At 62.6% G+C, this 16,688-nt stretch overlaps 4 pseudogenes; all 4 read right to left on the bottom strand.

The window, feature by feature from the left end:
* Positions 1-1,938: 1,938 nt before the first annotated feature.
* LOC142870386 (uncharacterized) lies at positions 1,939-2,057 on the bottom strand (annotated as a pseudogene).
* Positions 2,058-5,879: 3,822 nt separating this feature from the next.
* LOC142870375 (uncharacterized) lies at positions 5,880-5,998 on the bottom strand (annotated as a pseudogene).
* Positions 5,999-9,820: 3,822 nt separating this feature from the next.
* LOC142870364 (uncharacterized) lies at positions 9,821-9,939 on the bottom strand (annotated as a pseudogene).
* A 3,821-nt stretch (positions 9,940-13,760) lies between these two features.
* Positions 13,761-13,879, bottom strand: LOC142870353 (uncharacterized; annotated as a pseudogene).
* Between the last annotated feature and the right edge of the window lie 2,809 nt (positions 13,880-16,688).

Here is a 16,688-nt window from a genome sequence, read left to right as displayed (position 1 = left end):
ACACCCACCGGACCCTCAATCTCAGTTTTCGGATGTTTTTGCCACTCTAAGGACCCGCAGGCCAGCTGGGCCTTCTGGCAGGACAGAGAGCCCCGGAATCCGACGTGGAGAGCTGGGTATACGTCCCCATGAGGAGGCGGTCCCCACCTCCGCGGCTATCCCCTTGCGGGGAGCGGCAGCCGCGGGGCCTCAGAGAAGACACCAGGCTGGGCCCCCACGGCACAGCGGGAGCACGTCCCCCGCAGGCCACTTAGCGACGGCGGCCAGCCGGCGGACGGTTGGGTTGCACGAGACGCTGCGGCCGCCCTGCTACCGGGTTCCTGGGAGGGCGTCCTGGAACCAGCGTCCACACCAAGCCCTTGGAAGGCCCAGGCGACGGAGGAGCCCCGTCAGGCAGGGGCCGAGGACGGTGACGGCCCGGGCGGGGACGAGCGTGTCAGGCAGGGGCAGAGGACGGTGACAGGTGATAGGCCGGGCGGGAAGGAGTCAGTCAGGCAGGGGCCGTGGAGGAGACGGGCTGGGTAAGGGTTAGGGTTAGTGTCAGGGCACAAGTCACAATCGCAAAGACCTGGAAGCCACCCGAGTGCCCATCGACCCACGAGTGGGTAAATAAAATGTGGCGCGTGGACACCACGGAGTGCTATTCGGCTATGAGGAGCAGCGGTGAGGGGGCACCTCTCGTGGTTCTCCTGGCCAGAGCTGGAACCCGTTCCAGTAAGCCAAGTATCCCAAGAATGGACACACGAGCACCACGTGCTCGCGCTCACCAGCAAATGGGTACGAACCGATGGACACCTAAGTGGACACAGAGGAATCACCTTCTTCGGGTGGGTGTCGGGCGGGTGGGGGGAGGGGATGGGCATACACATCCATTAGGAATGGGGTGGGTACGCACCGACTGGGGGATGGGCGCACTTGAAGCTCTGACCCGAGGGGGGAGGCTGGGAGAGGGCAACGCACCCGACCTTAACATTGGTGCCCCCACAATATGCTGGAACAACATGAGAGGTAAATGAATAAGAACACGGGGGGGGAGGGGGGCACGGGCAACACATGTCACCTTAATACTTGGACTCCCATCATCTGCTTGAAAAGAGAGAGAAAAGAAAATGCAATAATAGAGATAAGAGACACTTTTTAAAAATAATGAATCCGGCCGGGCGCTGTGGCTCACGCCTGTAATCCTAGCTCTTGGGAGGCCGAGGCGGGCGGATTTCTCAAGGTCAGGAGTTCAAAACCAGCCTGAGCAAGAGCGAGACCCCGTCTCTACTATAAATAGAAAGAAATTAATTGGCCAACTGATATATATATAAAAAATTAGCGGGGCATGGTGGCGCATGCCTGCAGTCCCAGCTACCCTGGAGGCTGAGGCAGAAGGATCACTCGAGCCCAGGAGTTTGAAGTTGCTGTGAGCTAGGCTGACGCCACGGCACTCACTCTAGCCTGGGCAACAAACCGAGACTCTGTCTCAAAAAAAAAAAAAAAAAAAAAATGAATCCGAAGAGAAAAGTAAAAGGAGGCCTGTGGAGCAGGTCTGGGTGTGACTCCGGATCCCCGAACATCAGGTGCCACCACCAAAGATTCCTACGTGTAGCCCATAGAACCCCAAAAGCAACGGGAGGAGTTCTGGTCACATACTCCCTCAAAATGACATCCTGGCCTTCTTCTGGAACTCCCTCCCCTCTCAGACTCTCAAGGTTTCCTCCAGCGTGTCGGCTCCCACAGAGCAGACCTTTGGTCTGAGACCTGACTGTCCAGAAGCCACGCATGCTGCCGCGTGGCGGCGGTGTCACGGCTCGGGACAAGAGGAGGCCCAACGGCGCGGGCTGGGGCGCCAGGCACCGCGGCGGGCGCTGAGGGTGGGGGTCACCCCCACCCCGGGCCGCCCCCGCACTCCCAGAAACGCGACAGAACCAGAGGCAAAAAAAAAAAAGAAGAAGCCTACGGCACCCGGTATTCCCGGGCGGTCTCCCATCCAAGTTCTAACCAGGCCCGACCCTGCTTAGCTTCCGAGACCAGACGGGATCGGGCGCGTTCGGGGTGGTGTGGCCGTGGACGGCGGAGGGCGCCCCTGCCCCGCTCAAGAAGCCGAGCCTCTCTGCGCTTCCCCGCCGCCTCCTCCCGCCCCAGGCCCCGCGCCGGGTCGGGCCTGTTGAGTTCGCCGGCCGGGTCCCGCGGGCTCCGAGGGACGGGGGGTGACAGGCGGGGCGGGCAGGGAGCGGCGGGCCGGGGTTGGGGGCTGTCTCTGTACACACACACACTCACACTCACACTCACTCACTCACTCACACTCACACAAGATGCGCCTCCACGGCTGGACCCGCCCAGGTGGAGACCTTCAAGCCCCCCTCCTCTCCTGGCCTGGCCTCCTTCACCTCCCCGCCCCCCACCCCCAGCGCGCCGGGGCCGCAGACTGCGCACGGGCGGGAGGGGCGGGGCGCTCGCCCTTTGACCCCAGCCAGGGGCGGCCCTCCCCCACAACCCCTTTCAGCTGCGCCCCCCACCCTGTGGCCCGGCGGCCGCCTATTCCCCCGGGCCAGGGCTGGGGCACAGCGCACGGGGGAGGGGAGCCAGTGTATGGGGCGTCTCTCTCTCTCGGGATGTGTCCCATGGGTGGGGTGGGGTGGCGTGGTTTGTGGGGCGCTGAAGAAATCAGTCCCCTCCATCTCCTCCCTCTGGAAAACACCCAAGCCCTTGGAGAACTGCCCGCACCGCTACCGTGGGGGCCGGGACCCTCCTCTGTGTCCTCCTGTGGCCCAGTCCAAGGGGCCTGGGCCTGGCCGGGGCTGCACTGGACCCCAACCACCCTGGCGTGTGGACTCGCTAAAAATCGGCCATTAGATATTGGATTCCAGCGTCATTGAGGTCATTTCACTAATGAGTGCACCGCAAAGAGTTTCCTAATCCATCTGTGAGGGTGGCAACCGAAAGAGAATTTTAGAGCTGACAGAATAGGCGAGGAAAGGCATAGGAGATTTCCACACCCAGTAAGGAAGCCTTTCCCGAAGTGGAAGAAAGAAAGGAGCAAACAGAGACACCGGTAGCCCGCCCGGATCAGAGTCTGCCCCTGAGAGAAAGTACCCTGACCAGGTTCACCAGTGGGTGGGTCGCGAGCTAGCGGCACTCAGAAGAGCGAGGCCCGCAGTCTGTGCAGAAGACACCTGCACTCGGGTGTGTGTGGCGGCACAATTCACAAGCAGCTCCAGATGTTAAACCAAGGAGAAGCCAGGGAGTTCCCAACGCCCCAGGTGTCCTCAGCCCACGACTGGCTGCTGTGGGAATGCGAAGCCCGGCTCCTTGTCTCAGAGCGGGGCAACCAGGAGGTGTGATGTCCACCCCGGGGTTCCCAGGAGGATCAGACTGAAGCTGGGACTTGGCCTGAAAGTGTCCCCTCGCATGGCCACCCCCTTCCCCTTCCTGCTCCTCTACTCCTGGTGCCCCTCCATCCAGGGGCCAGACCTTAAAGAGTCACCCGCAAGAGAATCCTGGTCCCAAAGGAGCCTTCTGGGGGACCCCTGCTGAGAGAGGTTGTGGGCATGGCCCGCTGGGGCTCTGCCCGACCCAGGGCTGAGAGATGCAACCTCCCAGCTCTGGGTCCCTGCAGGAAGTGTTGGCAAGCACAGGGCCAGTCCTCCAAAGGCCCAGGTGCAGGGAGCCCAGGCCAAGCATCCCGTGGAAGAAGCCACATGCTGTGCCACCCCGGGGAACACCACTGCAGGCCACGGCCCTTCCCACCTCCTCCTCCTCCTCCTCCTCCTCCTCCTCCTCCTCCCACCCCGCCCCCGCCCCCACATGGCACAGGGCCCAGAGACACCTCAGACACTTGCTACCCAAAGTGCAAAGGGCATCAGTTGCTCCTCCAAACCCCCCCCCCAGCCCAGCAGACCACGTTGTCCAGCCAGCCCCCGGGCCTCCCTGGGGTGCCCAGCACAAAAGTGCAGACACCCACCGGACCCTCAATCTCAGTTTTCGGATGTTTTTGCCACTCTAAGGACCCGCAGGCCAGCTGGGCCTTCTGGCAGGACAGAGAGCCCCGGAATCCGACGTGGAGAGCTGGGTATACGTCCCCATGAGGAGGCGGTCCCCACCTCCGCGGCTATCCCCTTGCGGGGAGCGGCAGCCGCGGGGCCTCAGAGAAGACACCAGGCTGGGCCCCCACGGCACAGCGGGAGCACGTCCCCCGCAGGCCACTTAGCGACGGCGGCCAGCCGGCGGACGGTTGGGTTGCACGAGACGCTGCGGCCGCCCTGCTACCGGGTTCCTGGGAGGGCGTCCTGGAACCAGCGTCCACACCAAGCCCTTGGAAGGCCCAGGCGACGGAGGAGCCCCGTCAGGCAGGGGCCGAGGACGGTGACGGCCCGGGCGGGGACGAGCGTGTCAGGCAGGGGCAGAGGACGGTGACAGGTGATAGGCCGGGCGGGAAGGAGTCAGTCAGGCAGGGGCCGTGGAGGAGACGGGCTGGGTAAGGGTTAGGGTTAGTGTCAGGGCACAAGTCACAATCGCAAAGACCTGGAAGCCACCCGAGTGCCCATCGACCCACGAGTGGGTAAATAAAATGTGGCGCGTGGACACCACGGAGTGCTATTCGGCTATGAGGAGCAGCGGTGAGGGGGCACCTCTCGTGGTTCTCCTGGCCAGAGCTGGAACCCGTTCCAGTAAGCCAAGTATCCCAAGAATGGACACACGAGCACCACGTGCTCGCGCTCACCAGCAAATGGGTACGAACCGATGGACACCTAAGTGGACACAGAGGAATCACCTTCTTCGGGTGGGTGTCGGGCGGGTGGGGGGAGGGGATGGGCATACACATCCATTAGGAATGGGGTGGGTACGCACCGACTGGGGGATGGGCGCACTTGAAGCTCTGACCCGAGGGGGGAGGCTGGGAGAGGGCAACGCACCCGACCTTAACATTGGTGCCCCCACAATATGCTGGAACAACATGAGAGGTAAATGAATAAGAACACGGGGGGGGAGGGGGGCACGGGCAACACATGTCACCTTAATACTTGGACTCCCATCATCTGCTTGAAAAGAGAGAGAAAAGAAAATGCAATAATAGAGATAAGAGACACTTTTTAAAAATAATGAATCCGGCCGGGCGCTGTGGCTCACGCCTGTAATCCTAGCTCTTGGGAGGCCGAGGCGGGCGGATTGCTCAAGGTCAGGAGTTCAAAACCAGCCTGAGCAAGAGCGAGACCCCGTCTCTACTATAAATAGAAAGAAATTAATTGGCCAACTGATATATATATAAAAAATTAGCGGGGCATGGTGGCGCATGCCTGCAGTCCCAGCTACCCTGGAGGCTGAGGCAGAAGGATCACTCGAGCCCAGGAGTTTGAAGTTGCTGTGAGCTAGGCTGACGCCACGGCACTCACTCTAGCCTGGGCAACAAACCGAGACTCTGTCTCAAAAAAAAAAAAAAAAAAAAAATGAATCCGAAGAGAAAAGTAAAAGGAGGCCTGTGGAGCAGGTCTGGGTGTGACTCCGGATCCCCGAACATCAGGTGCCACCACCAAAGATTCCTACGTGTAGCCCATAGAACCCCAAAAGCAACGGGAGGAGTTCTGGTCACATACTCCCTCAAAATGACATCCTGGCCTTCTTCTGGAACTCCCTCCCCTCTCAGACTCTCAAGGTTTCCTCCAGCGTGTCGGCTCCCACAGAGCAGACCTTTGGTCTGAGACCTGACTGTCCAGAAGCCACGCATGCTGCCGCGTGGCGGCGGTGTCACGGCTCGGGACAAGAGGAGGCCCAACGGCGCGGGCTGGGGCGCCAGGCACCGCGGCGGGCGCTGAGGGTGGGGGTCACCCCCACCCCGGGCCGCCCCCGCACTCCCAGAAACGCGACAGAACCAGAGGCAAAAAAAAAAAAGAAGAAGCCTACGGCACCCGGTATTCCCGGGCGGTCTCCCATCCAAGTTCTAACCAGGCCCGACCCTGCTTAGCTTCCGAGACCAGACGGGATCGGGCGCGTTCGGGGTGGTGTGGCCGTGGACGGCGGAGGGCGCCCCTGCCCCGCTCAAGAAGCCGAGCCTCTCTGCGCTTCCCCGCCGCCTCCTCCCGCCCCAGGCCCCGCGCCGGGTCGGGCCTGTTGAGTTCGCCGGCCGGGTCCCGCGGGCTCCGAGGGACGGGGGGTGACAGGCGGGGCGGGCAGGGAGCGGCGGGCCGGGGTTGGGGGCTGTCTCTGTACACACACACACTCACACTCACACTCACTCACTCACTCACACTCACACAAGATGCGCCTCCACGGCTGGACCCGCCCAGGTGGAGACCTTCAAGCCCCCCTCCTCTCCTGGCCTGGCCTCCTTCACCTCCCCGCCCCCCACCCCCAGCGCGCCGGGGCCGCAGACTGCGCACGGGCGGGAGGGGCGGGGCGCTCGCCCTTTGACCCCAGCCAGGGGCGGCCCTCCCCCACAACCCCTTTCAGCTGCGCCCCCCACCCTGTGGCCCGGCGGCCGCCTATTCCCCCGGGCCAGGGCTGGGGCACAGCGCACGGGGGAGGGGAGCCAGTGTATGGGGCGTGTCTCTCTCTCTCGGGATGTGTCCCATGGGTGGGGTGGGGTGGCGTGGTTTGTGGGGCGCTGAAGAAATCAGTCCCCTCCATCTCCTCCCTCTGGAAAACACCCAAGCCCTTGGAGAACTGCCCGCACCGCTACCGTGGGGGCCGGGACCCTCCTCTGTGTCCTCCTGTGGCCCAGTCCAAGGGGCCTGGGCCTGGCCGGGGCTGCACTGGACCCCAACCACCCTGGCGTGTGGACTCGCTAAAAATCGGCCATTAGATATTGGATTCCAGCGTCATTGAGGTCATTTCACTAATGAGTGCACCGCAAAGAGTTTCCTAATCCATCTGTGAGGGTGGCAACCGAAAGAGAATTTTAGAGCTGACAGAATAGGCGAGGAAAGGCATAGGAGATTTCCACACCCAGTAAGGAAGCCTTTCCCGAAGTGGAAGAAAGAAAGGAGCAAACAGAGACACCGGTAGCCCGCCCGGATCAGAGTCTGCCCCTGAGAGAAAGTACCCTGACCAGGTTCACCAGTGGGTGGGTCGCGAGCTAGCGGCACTCAGAAGAGCGAGGCCCGCAGTCTGTGCAGAAGACACCTGCACTCGGGTGTGTGTGGCGGCACAATTCCCAAGCAGCTCCAGATGTTAAACCAAGGAGAAGCCAGGGAGTTCCCAACGCCCCAGGTGTCCTCAGCCCACGACTGGCTGCTGTGGGAATGCGAAGCCCGGCTCCTTGTCTCAGAGCGGGGCAACCAGGAGGTGTGATGTCCACCCCGGGGTTCCCAGGAGGATCAGACTGAAGCTGGGACTTGGCCTGAAAGTGTCCCCTCGCATGGCCACCCCCTTCCCCTTCCTGCTCCTCTACTCCTGGTGCCCCTCCATCCAGGGGCCAGACCTTAAAGAGTCACCCGCAAGAGAATCCTGGTCCCAAAGGAGCCTTCTGGGGGACCCCTGCTGAGAGAGGTTGTGGGCATGGCCCGCTGGGGCTCTGCCCGACCCAGGGCTGAGAGATGCAACCTCCCAGCTCTGGGTCCCTGCAGGAAGTGTTGGCAAGCACAGGGCCAGTCCTCCAAAGGCCCAGGTGCAGGGAGCCCAGGCCAAGCATCCCGTGGAAGAAGCCACATGCTGTGCCACCCCGGGGAACACCACTGCAGGCCACGGCCCTTCCCACCTCCTCCTCCTCCTCCTCCTCCTCCTCCTCCTCCTCCCACCCCGCCCTCGCCCCCACATGGCACAGGGCCCAGAGACACCTCAGACACTTGCTACCCAAAGTGCAAAGGGCATCAGTTGCTCCTCCAAACCCCCCCCCCAGCCCAGCAGACCACGTTGTCCAGCCAGCCCCCGGGCCTCCCTGGGGTGCCCAGCACAAAAGTGCAGACACCCACCGGACCCTCAATCTCAGTTTTCGGATGTTTTTGCCACTCTAAGGACCCGCAGGCCAGCTGGGCCTTCTGGCAGGACAGAGAGCCCCGGAATCCGACGTGGAGAGCTGGGTATACGTCCCCATGAGGAGGCGGTCCCCACCTCCGCGGCTATCCCCTTGCGGGGAGCGGCAGCCGCGGGGCCTCAGAGAAGACACCAGGCTGGGCCCCCACGGCACAGCGGGAGCACGTCCCCCGCAGGCCACTTAGCGACGGCGGCCAGCCGGCGGACGGTTGGGTTGCACGAGACGCTGCGGCCGCCCTGCTACCGGGTTCCTGGGAGGGCGTCCTGGAACCAGCGTCCACACCAAGCCCTTGGAAGGCCCAGGCGACGGAGGAGCCCCGTCAGGCAGGGGCCGAGGACGGTGACGGCCCGGGCGGGGACGAGCGTGTCAGGCAGGGGCAGAGGACGGTGACAGGTGATAGGCCGGGCGGGAAGGAGTCAGTCAGGCAGGGGCCGTGGAGGAGACGGGCTGGGTAAGGGTTAGGGTTAGTGTCAGGGCACAAGTCACAATCGCAAAGACCTGGAAGCCACCCGAGTGCCCATCGACCCACGAGTGGGTAAATAAAATGTGGCGCGTGGACACCACGGAGTGCTATTCGGCTATGAGGAGCAGCGGTGAGGGGGCACCTCTCGTGGTTCTCCTGGCCAGAGCTGGAACCCGTTCCAGTAAGCCAAGTATCCCAAGAATGGACACACGAGCACCACGTGCTCGCGCTCACCAGCAAATGGGTACGAACCGATGGACACCTAAGTGGACACAGAGGAATCACCTTCTTCGGGTGGGTGTCGGGCGGGTGGGGGGAGGGGATGGGCATACACATCCATTAGGAATGGGGTGGGTACGCACCGACTGGGGGATGGGCGCACTTGAAGCTCTGACCCGAGGGGGGAGGCTGGGAGAGGGCAACGCACCCGACCTTAACATTGGTGCCCCCACAATATGCTGGAACAACATGAGAGGTAAATGAATAAGAACACGGGGGGGGAGGGGGGCACGGGCAACACATGTCACCTTAATACTTGGACTCCCATCATCTGCTTGAAAAGAGAGAGAAAAGAAAATGCAATAATAGAGATAAGAGACACTTTTTAAAAATAATGAATCCGGCCGGGCGCTGTGGCTCACGCCTGTAATCCTAGCTCTTGGGAGGCCGAGGCGGGCGGATTGCTCAAGGTCAGGAGTTCAAAACCAGCCTGAGCAAGAGCGAGACCCCGTCTCTACTATAAATAGAAAGAAATTAATTGGCCAACTGATATATATATAAAAAATTAGCGGGGCATGGTGGCGCATGCCTGCAGTCCCAGCTACCCTGGAGGCTGAGGCAGAAGGATCACTCGAGCCCAGGAGTTTGAAGTTGCTGTGAGCTAGGCTGACGCCACGGCACTCACTCTAGCCTGGGCAACAAACCGAGACTCTGTCTCAAAAAAAAAAAAAAAAAAAATGAATCCGAAGAGAAAAGTAAAAGGAGGCCTGTGGAGCAGGTCTGGGTGTGACTCCGGATCCCCGAACATCAGGTGCCACCACCAAAGATTCCTACGTGTAGCCCATAGAACCCCAAAAGCAACGGGAGGAGTTCTGGTCACATACTCCCTCAAAATGACATCCTGGCCTTCTTCTGGAACTCCCTCCCCTCTCAGACTCTCAAGGTTTCCTCCAGCGTGTCGGCTCCCACAGAGCAGACCTTTGGTCTGAGACCTGACTGTCCAGAAGCCACGCATGCTGCCGCGTGGCGGCGGTGTCACGGCTCGGGACAAGAGGAGGCCCAACGGCGCGGGCTGGGGCGCCAGGCACCGCGGCGGGCGCTGAGGGTGGGGGTCACCCCCACCCCGGGCCGCCCCCGCACTCCCAGAAACGCGACAGAACCAGAGGCAAAAAAAAAAAAGAAGAAGCCTACGGCACCCGGTATTCCCGGGCGGTCTCCCATCCAAGTTCTAACCAGGCCCGACCCTGCTTAGCTTCCGAGACCAGACGGGATCGGGCGCGTTCGGGGTGGTGTGGCCGTGGACGGCGGAGGGCGCCCCTGCCCCGCTCAAGAAGCCGAGCCTCTCTGCGCTTCCCCGCCGCCTCCTCCCGCCCCAGGCCCCGCGCCGGGTCGGGCCTGTTGAGTTCGCCGGCCGGGTCCCGCGGGCTCCGAGGGACGAGGGGTGACAGGCGGGGCGGGCAGGGAGCGGCGGGCCGGGGTTGGGGGCTGTCTCTGTACACACACACACTCACACTCACACTCACTCACTCACTCACACTCACACAAGATGCGCCTCCACGGCTGGACCCGCCCAGGTGGAGACCTTCAAGCCCCCCTCCTCTCCTCGCCTGGCCTCCTTCACCTCCCCGCCCCCCACCCCCAGCGCGCCGGGGCCCGCAGACTGCGCACGGGCGGGAGGGGCGGGGCGCTCGCCCTTTGACCCCAGCCAGGGGCGGCCCTCCCCCACAACCCCTTTCAGCTGCGCCCCCCACCCTGTGGCCCGGCGGCCGCCTATTCCCCCGGGCCAGGGCTGGGGCACAGCGCACGGGGGAGGGGAGCCAGTGTATGGGGCGTCTCTCTCTCTCTCGGGATGTGTCCCATGGGTGGGGTGGGGTGGCGTGGTTTGTGGGGCGCTGAAGAAATCAGTCCCCTCCATCTCCTCCCTCTGGAAAACACCCAAGCCCTTGGAGAACTGCCCGCACCGCTACCGTGGGGGCCGGGACCCTCCTCTGTGTCCTCCTGTGGCCCAGTCCAAGGGGCCTGGGCCTGGCCGGGGCTGCACTGGACCCCAACCACCCTGGCGTGTGGACTCGCTAAAAATCGGCCATTAGATATTGGATTCCAGCGTCATTGAGGTCATTTCACTAATGAGTGCACCGCAAAGAGTTTCCTAATCCATCTGTGAGGGTGGCAACCGAAAGAGAATTTTAGAGCTGACAGAATAGGCGAGGAAAGGCATAGGAGATTTCCACACCCAGTAAGGAAGCCTTTCCCGAAGTGGAAGAAAGAAAGGAGCAAACAGAGACACCGGTAGCCCGCCCGGATCAGAGTCTGCCCCTGAGAGAAAGTACCCTGACCAGGTTCACCAGTGGGTGGGTCGCGAGCTAGCGGCACTCAGAAGAGCGAGGCCCGCAGTCTGTGCAGAAGACACCTGCACTCGGGTGTGTGTGGCGGCACAATTCACAAGCAGCTCCAGATGTTAAACCAAGGAGAAGCCAGGGAGTTCCCAACGCCCCAGGTGTCCTCAGCCCACGACTGGCTGCTGTGGGAATGCGAAGCCCGGCTCCTTGTCTCAGAGCGGGGCAACCAGGAGGTGTGATGTCCACCCCGGGGTTCCCAGGAGGATCAGACTGAAGCTGGGACTTGGCCTGAAAGTGTCCCCTCGCATGGCCACCCCCTTCCCCTTCCTGCTCCTCTACTCCTGGTGCCCCTCCATCCAGGGGCCAGACCTTAAAGAGTCACCCGCAAGAGAATCCTGGTCCCAAAGGAGCCTTCTGGGGGACCCCTGCTGAGAGAGGTTGTGGGCATGGCCCGCTGGGGCTCTGCCCGACCCAGGGCTGAGAGATGCAACCTCCCAGCTCTGGGTCCCTGCAGGAAGTGTTGGCAAGCACAGGGCCAGTCCTCCAAAGGCCCAGGTGCAGGGAGCCCAGGCCAAGCATCCCGTGGAAGAAGCCACATGCTGTGCCACCCCGGGGAACACCACTGCAGGCCACGGCCCTTCCCACCTCCTCCTCCTCCTCCTCCTCCTCCTCCTCCTCCTCCCACCCCGCCCCCGCCCCCACATGGCACAGGGCCCAGAGACACCTCAGACACTTGCTACCCAAAGTGCAAAGGGCATCAGTTGCTCCTCCAAACCCCCCCCCCAGCCCAGCAGACCACGTTGTCCAGCCAGCCCCCGGGCCTCCCTGGGGTGCCCAGCACAAAAGTGCAGACACCCACCGGACCCTCAATCTCAGTTTTCGGATGTTTTTGCCACTCTAAGGACCCGCAGGCCAGCTGGGCCTTCTGGCAGGACAGAGAGCCCCGGAATCCGACGTGGAGAGCTGGGTATACGTCCCCATGAGGAGGCGGTCCCCACCTCCGCGGCTATCCCCTTGCGGGGAGCGGCAGCCGCGGGGCCTCAGAGAAGACACCAGGCTGGGCCCCCACGGCACAGCGGGAGCACGTCCCCCGCAGGCCACTTAGCGACGGCGGCCAGCCGGCGGACGGTTGGGTTGCACGAGACGCTGCGGCCGCCCTGCTACCGGGTTCCTGGGAGGGCGTCCTGGAACCAGCGTCCACACCAAGCCCTTGGAAGGCCCAGGCGACGGAGGAGCCCCGTCAGGCAGGGGCCGAGGACGGTGACGGCCCGGGCGGGGACGAGCGTGTCAGGCAGGGGCAGAGGACGGTGACAGGTGATAGGCCGGGCGGGAAGGAGTCAGTCAGGCAGGGGCCGTGGAGGAGACGGGCTGGGTAAGGGTTAGGGTTAGTGTCAGGGCACAAGTCACAATCGCAAAGACCTGGAAGCCACCCGAGTGCCCATCGACCCACGAGTGGGTAAATAAAATGTGGCGCGTGGACACCACGGAGTGCTATTCGGCTATGAGGAGCAGCGGTGAGGGGGCACCTCTCGTGGTTCTCCTGGCCAGAGCTGGAACCCGTTCCAGTAAGCCAAGTATCCCAAGAATGGACACACGAGCACCACGTGCTCGCGCTCACCAGCAAATGGGTACGAACCGATGGACACCTAAGTGGACACAGAGGAATCACCTTCTTCGGGTGGGTGTCGGGCGGGTGGGGGGAGGGGATGGGCATACACATCCATTAGGAATGGGGTGGGTACGCACCGACTGGGGGATGGGCGCACTTGAAGCTCTGACCCGAGGGGGGAGGCTGGGAGAGGGCAACGCACCCGACCTTAACATTGGTGCCCCCACAATATGCTGGAACAACATGAGAGGTAAATGAATAAGAACACGGGGGGGGAGGGGGGCACGGGCAACACATGTCACCTTAATACTTGGACTCCCATCATCTGCTTGAAAAGAGAGAGAAAAGAAAATGCAATAATAGAGATAAGAGACACTTTTTAAAAATAATGAATCCGGCCGGGCGCTGTGGCTCACGCCTGTAATCCTAGCTCTTGGGAGGCCGAGGCGGGCGGATTGCTCAAGGTCAGGAGTTCAAAACCAGCCTGAGCAAGAGCGAGACCCCGTCTCTACTATAAATAGAAAGAAATTAATTGGCCAACTGATATATATATAAAAAATTAGCGGGGCATGGTGGCGCATGCCTGCAGTCCCAGCTACCCTGGAGGCTGAGGCAGAAGGATCACTCGAGCCCAGGAGTTTGAAGTTGCTGTGAGCTAGGCTGACGCCACGGCACTCACTCTAGCCTGGGCAACAAACCGAGACTCTGTCTCAAAAAAAAAAAAAAAAAATGAATCCGAAGAGAAAAGTAAAAGGAGGCCTGTGGAGCAGGTCTGGGTGTGACTCCGGATCCCCGAACATCAGGTGCCACCACCAAAGATTCCTACGTGTAGCCCATAGAACCCCAAAAGCAACGGGAGGAGTTCTGGTCACATACTCCCTCAAAATGACATCCTGGCCTTCTTCTGGAACTCCCTCCCCTCTCAGACTCTCAAGGTTTCCTCCAGCGTGTCGGCTCCCACAGAGCAGACCTTTGGTCTGAGACCTGACTGTCCAGAAGCCACGCATGCTGCCGCGTGGCGGCGGTGTCACGGCTCGGGACAAGAGGAGGCCCAACGGCGCGGGCTGGGGCGCCAGGCACCGCGGCGGGCGCTGAGGGTGGGGGTCACACCCACCCCGGGCCGCCCCCGCACTCCCAGAAACGCGACAGAACCAGAGGCAAAAAAAAAAAAGAAGAAGCCTACGGCACCCGGTATTCCCGGGCGGTCTCCCATCCAAGTTCTAACCAGGCCCGACCCTGCTTAGCTTCCGAGACCAGACGGGATCGGGCGCGTTCGGGGTGGTGTGGCCGTGGACGGCGGAGGGCGCCCCTGCCCCGCTCAAGAAGCCGAGCCTCTCTGCGCTTCCCCGCCGCCTCCTCCCGCCCCAGGCCCCGCGCCGGGTCGGGCCTGTTGAGTTCGCCGGCCGGGTCCCGCGGGCTCCGAGGGACGGGGGGTGACAGGCGGGGCGGGCAGGGAGCGGCGGGCCGGGGTTGGGGGCTGTCTCTGTACACACACACACTCACACTCACACTCACTCACTCACTCACACTCACACAAGATGCGCCTCCACGGCTGGACCCGCCCAGGTGGAGACCTTCAAGCCCCCCTCCTCTCCTCGCCTGGCCTCCTTCACCTCCCCGCCCCCCACCCCCAGCGCGCGGGGGCCGCAGACTGCGCACGGGCGGGAGGGGCGGGGCGCTCGCCCTTTGACCCCAGCCAGGGGCGGCCCTCCCCCACAACCCCTTTCAGCTGCGCCCCCCACCCTGTGGCCCGGCGGCCGCCTATTCCCCCGGGCCAGGGCTGGGGCACAGCGCACGGGGGAGGGGAGCCAGTGTATGGGGCGTCTCTCTCTCTCGGGATGTGTCCCATGGGTGGGGTGGGGTGGCGTGGTTTGTGGGGCGCTGAAGAAATCAGTCCCCTCCATCTCCTCCCTCTGGAAAACACCCAAGCCCTTGGAGAACTGCCCGCACCGCTACCGTGGGGGCCGGGACCCTCCTCTGTGTCCTCCTGTGGCCCAGTCCAAGGGGCCTGGGCCTGGCCGGGGCTGCACTGGACCCCAACCACCCTGGCGTGTGGACTCGCTAAAAATCGGCCATTAGATATTGGATTCCAGCGTCATTGAGGTCATTTCACTAATGAGTGCACCGCAAAGAGTTTCCTAATCCATCTGTGAGGGTGGCAACCGAAAGAGAATTTTAGAGCTGACAGAATAGGCGAGGAAAGGCATAGGAGATTTCCACACCCAGTAAGGAAGCCTTTCCCGAAGTGGAAGAAAGAAAGGAGCAAACAGAGACACCGGTAGCCCGCCCGGATCAGAGTCTGCCCCTGAGAGAAAGTACCCTGACCAGGTTCACCAGTGGGTGGGTCGCGAGCTAGCGGCACTCAGAAGAGCGAGGCCCGCAGTCTGTGCAGAAGACACCTGCACTCGGGTGTGTGTGGCGGCACAATTCACAAGCAGCTCCAGATGTTAAACCAAGGAGAAGCCAGGGAGTTCCCAACGCCCCAGGTGTCCTCAGCCCACGACTGGCTGCTGTGGGAATGCGAAGCCCGGCTCCTTGTCTCAGAGCGGGGCAACCAGGAGGTGTGATGTCCACCCCGGGGTTCCCAGGAGGATCAGACTGAAGCTGGGACTTGGCCTGAAAGTGTCCCCTCGCATGGCCACCCCCTTCCCCTTCCTGCTCCTCTACTCCTGGTGCCCCTCCATCCAGGGGCCAGACCTTAAAGAGTCACCCGCAAGAGAATCCTGGTCCCAAAGGAGCCTTCTGGGGGACCCCTGCTGAGAGAGGTTGTGGGCATGGCCCGCTGGGGCTCTGCCCGACCCAGGGCTGAGAGATGCAACCTCCCAGCTCTGGGTCCCTGCAGGAAGTGTTGGCAAGCACAGGGCCAGTCCTCCAAAGGCCCAGGTGCAGGGAGCCCAGGCCAAGCATCCCGTGGAAGAAGCCACATGCTGTGCCACCCCGGGGAACACCACTGCAGGCCACGGCCCTTCCCACCTCCTCCTCCTCCTCCTCCTCCTCCTCCTCCTCCTCCCACCCCGCCCCCGCCCCCACATGGCACAGGGCCCAGAGACACCTCAGACACTTGCTACCCAAAGTGCAAAGGGCATCAGTTGCTCCTCCAAACCCCCCCCCCAGCCCAGCAGACCACGTTGTCCAGCCAGCCCCCGGGCCTCCCTGGGGTGCCCAGCACAAAAGTGCAGACACCCACCGGACCCTCAATCTCAGTTTTCGGATGTTTTTGCCACTCTAAGGACCCGCAGGCCAGCTGGGCCTTCTGGCAGGACAGAGAGCCCCGGAATCCGACGTGGAGAGCTGGGTATACGTCCCCATGAGGAGGCGGTCCCCACCTCCGCGGCTATCCCCTTGCGGGGAGCGGCAGCCGCGGGGCCTCAGAGAAGACACCAGGCTGGGCCCCCACGGCACAGCGGGAGCACGTCCCCCGCAGGCCACTTAGCGACGGCGGCCAGCCGGCGGACGGTTGGGTTGCACGAGACGCTGCGGCCGCCCTGCTACCGGGTTCCTGGGAGGGCGTCCTGGAACCAGCGTCCACACCAAGCCCTTGGAAGGCCCAGGCGACGGAGGAGCCCCGTCAGGCAGGGGCCGAGGACGGTGACGGCCCGGGCGGGGACGAGCGTGTCAGGCAGGGGCAGAGGACGGTGACAGGTGATAGGCCGGGCGGGAAGGAGTCAGTCAGGCAGGGGCCGTGGAGGAGACGGGCTGGGTAAGGGTTAGGGTTAGTGTCAGGGCACAAGTCACAATCGCAAAGACCTGGAAGCCACCCGAGTGCCCATCGACCCACGAGTGGGTAAATAAAATGTGGCGCGTGGACACCACGGAGTGCTATTCGGCTATGAGGAGCAGCGGTGAGGGGGCACCTCTCGTGGTTCTCCTGGCCAGAGCTGGAACCCGTTCCAGTAAGCCAAGTATCCCAAGAATGGACACACGAGCACCACGTGCTCGCGCTCACCAGCAAATGGGTACGAACCGATGGACACCTAAGTGGACACAGAGGAATCACCTTCTTCGGGTGGGTGTCGGGCGGGTGGGGGGAGGGGATGGGCATACACATCCATTAGGAATGGGGTGGGTACGCACCGACTGGGGGATGGGCGCACTTGAAGCTCT

The sequence above is a fragment of the Microcebus murinus genome, chromosome 3, assembly GCF_040939455.1.
Source record: "Microcebus murinus isolate Inina chromosome 3, M.murinus_Inina_mat1.0, whole genome shotgun sequence".
Classification (NCBI taxonomy): domain Eukaryota; kingdom Metazoa; phylum Chordata; class Mammalia; order Primates; family Cheirogaleidae; genus Microcebus; species Microcebus murinus.
The sequence above is the reverse complement of the archived record's forward strand: the minus strand, read 5'-3'. Positions and strand labels throughout refer to the sequence as shown.